General features: G+C 37.5%; 1 long non-coding RNA gene and 1 pseudogene across 1 annotated transcript; one reads left to right on the forward strand and one right to left on the reverse strand.

Annotated features, from left to right (window-relative positions):
* Positions 1-319: 319 nt before the first annotated feature.
* LOC111412897 lies at positions 320-1227 on the reverse strand (annotated as a pseudogene).
* Positions 1228-1241: 14 nt separating this feature from the next.
* LOC111411630 lies at positions 1242-2288 on the forward strand. The gene is made up of 2 exons (XR_002705861.1): positions 1242-1483; positions 1714-2288. It is a non-coding gene; the product is annotated as an uncharacterized LOC111411630 (long non-coding RNA).
* The last annotated feature ends 1251 nt before the right edge of the window (positions 2289-3539 follow it).

The following is a 3539-nucleotide window of genomic DNA, read 5'->3' on the forward strand; positions in this document are numbered from 1 at the left end:
GGGAAAGGTGTTTGGATAAAAAGGAATTGAAAATTTAGTGTTTGAAGCAAAATAAAACTCTCCAAATTCGAAAGTATTCTATGTGAAAAATGCATTACAAGTTGCGACTAAGATTTTGGAGCATGTGCAGATTTTTGACACTCTTTAGACTTTTAATTGCATTCTCTTGATCATGTTTGATCTTCTTGGATATCTTTGACATCTCGGACTCATTCAAGACCCATACTACCAATCTTTAACTATTTTGACATTGATTATAACTCAATAAACTCCTAATACAATTCAATTAGGACTTGATTTTGACATAGGAAATTACCAATTACAATTTGGACTTAACAAAGAACTTGTCCACCATGTCAAGAATTAGAAAGGATGATTCCGGCTGCTTCAACTCCGATTTGCTCTGTTGTGAACCGACGATACCGAGGTGGATTCGTGCAACCCAATTTAAGGGGAATCAAATTTTCATTTCCAGAACGATCTGCCACCTAGTGTACTATGTTGCCACCGGAGCTATCTCTTACTAAGAAAACTCGTTCAAAATTTGTACGGTCATTGAGCCAGGGGCCCAAGGCTCATAGGTTTTGCCTTGTGTTAAAAAGCAAAGCCAAAGGAGTGCAACACACCCGTCGTCATAGGCGGCTAGGAGACGGTGCTCAGGTGCACATTAGAGATAGACTGAAACAACTATGGCTCGATTTGTACATGCTAGACTAGTGAAAATAGTGTGGTACATGTACCAATCAGCTTGGCTAATTCAAAATCCACCACCATGAAATTGAAGTAACAAAGGAAGTTTGTCAAAGTCCTCAATATTCTTTTCAGGTAGATATATTTGTACCTTTTGGTCCGAATTTGCAACAGTAACAACGTCTTTGATAGCAATTCCATCTTCAAAGTCGTCATGAGGTAAGACACGATCAACCATGAACTTGAATTCGAGCGGTCCAGTCCTTGCTCTATCAATCGAGCCATCATCAAGACTGTTAGCCATCCCCAGGGACGGATTTGGGGGTAGGGCAGGGCTGCAGTCCCCCCCTTATGCCCAACAAATTTTTTTAAAGGTATTTTTTTATTTTTTTTGGTAAAAAACCAATTTTTTATGTGTAAATTTTTTTTCCACGTAGTGGCCCGATTTGAAATTTTATAGCCCCGTCTTGAATCCAATTCTGAATCTGTCCCTGGCCATCCCAATACTTCATCAACGATCTTTATACCTTGGACCATGGTGTTAACCGGAATGGTGGATTGTGTGTTGAGAGATTCTAGATAATTGTACGAAGAATTAGGAATGGATTGAATTGATACCATTTTATAGATGTAGCGTGGGAAAATTTTAGCAAGATTACTGCACTAATATTATAGACAAGTTGGGTTCGGTACAAGAAAATGTTTGGCAAGGACAAGGGTAGTTCCTGGGGAGATGACAGTTGAGATTAGTGGAACTGCTTCTCAAGTCCAAACAGCTCAGCAGTTGATTCAGGTAATATTGTTAACCTGGGATTTAGATTGATTGTTCAAACGTGCATGTACTCAATTAAATTTTTTAAGTTTGGCCCTTTTAGAATTTGTTATGCATTTGATTGCCCAATTATGGATTTTAGAATTTACTTCAACATCATGTAGCTTTATTCGACCATTTCTTTAGTGCGTTGAGTATTCTTAAATAGTTGCTGAATCTCATCATATTATTTTAATGGTTTTCTACTGCAGAATTTCATGGTAGAAGCTGCAAACCCAAAGCCTGCTGATCAAGGCTTCAATTCTTATGCAGCTCCTGGTTCAGTATATACATCTCCCCCTTCAAATCCTAGCCTTGCAGGACAAACTGGAGGCTATTCTTCGTACTATGGCACCAATTATGGTTATTAAATAGGTGTGGTTCTGGTTAGGACAGTATGTGCCATGAATTATACTATTTGTACACCAGTGTTGATATGCCAGTGTACACTCCCCTCACAAGAGGGAGGGGCCCATCCCTAATAAAAAAGGCGTGCCCCCCACCCCCCCACCCCCTCTAGTTAGAGGAGGGTACACCAGCGCGTCAACACAAGTGTACGTATAGCAAAGCCCATGTGCCAATGTGTCGATGTAGTTTGGTTAGAATCTAATAATCCTTATGTGACAGTTTGCATTACGAACTTCAGTTTCTAGGACTTGTAACACACAAGAGCCAAGAAGTATTTTATATTTTTTGCCTCTAGAAATTTATCCTGTACCTTTGAAATGGTCAGATTTGACCTTATTAATACATTAAGATATAGTAGTGTATTATTGTTCTGATCTCATTGCCTTTTTTTACATTCAAACAGACTTTATGATGGGTATTTGACACAACGAAATTTAAAGCATGCTTGGAAGTGTTTAAATTAAGATTTAAGTGATTACAAATTGTGGGTTTTATAGAATGTATTGATAGTGAGTGAATTTTATGAAATTGTGGATAAAAATTATAGTTGACCAACTAGAATAATAATTAAGCTTTGTTCAAATGCAACAATTGATGTGTAAATTTGTATTGACAGAGTTAGATTTGGGATAACCTTTCCTAGTTCAGTTTTTCGGTCCTCAATCCTGACAGCTCAAGACATTGATTTGAAACTCGAATTGAATATGTGAGTTTGATTAGTGCTTGTTTGGTAGGGATTTTGATAATTGATTTTTTGACCGTTAGAAATAAAGTGGGTCATACTTGTGAGAGATGAATTCAAAAATGACGGTTGGAATAGTGAAATAACAATCAAAAAATTGATTTTAATTGGTTCAAAATCTGTACCAAACAAGCACTAGATAAGTTAAGAATTAATCCAATCATAACTCAAGGTTGATGGGGGTTACATAAGCCTCGTTAATTTTATTTTTTTTAAGAGTTTTGTTATTTGTGCAACGGGATGTCAATTAACTCACACGGACGAGTTCACGCTCAATAATAAATCGTGAGCCTCCCCCTAGCGAGTGGGTCAATCCAAATTTTTACAAAAGAAACAAGAGATTAGCGGTAAAATTGAGGTGACGACTTTAGTTTAACAATTTCTTGTTAGGGTTTTTACCCATCTTGCCCACATGGCCGGTCCTGAGGCGAGGCGGATGAGGCCTACGCATCAGGCCCAAAACTGAATGGGGCCTCATTTCCATGGCGATTTCTTTCTTGCCCAACCACTACTAATACACTCACCAGACTCGCGTAACCTTCTGACAAACTAAATTCAGAAGTTGGTTTCCAGGTGGTTCTCCGTCGATACCTTCGATTAGGTAAATTCTGTTGACCCATTAATTATTTTTCCCCTATATTGAAAATTCTATTTGGTAATCTGAATTTAAGATTTTACTCCGTTAGAACCAAGGAGACCACTTTAGTGGGGATTTGCGTGTAAATTAAAATTTTGCTCCAGTTTTTATTGAAAAAAAAATTTCTTATGTTGGGAAACCTTGTTCTAAGCATGCACTAGAACTTGGTTTTTGGAGTGAAAAAGAATGGTGAAAGTGAAATTACTAGGTTACAGAATCAAAGGATTATAATAAAAGACTTAATTGTGAAG

The sequence above is a fragment of the Olea europaea genome, chromosome 16 (assembly GCF_002742605.1).
Source record: "Olea europaea var. sylvestris chromosome 16, O_europaea_v1, whole genome shotgun sequence".
In the NCBI taxonomy this organism is placed as follows: domain Eukaryota; kingdom Viridiplantae; phylum Streptophyta; class Magnoliopsida; order Lamiales; family Oleaceae; genus Olea; species Olea europaea.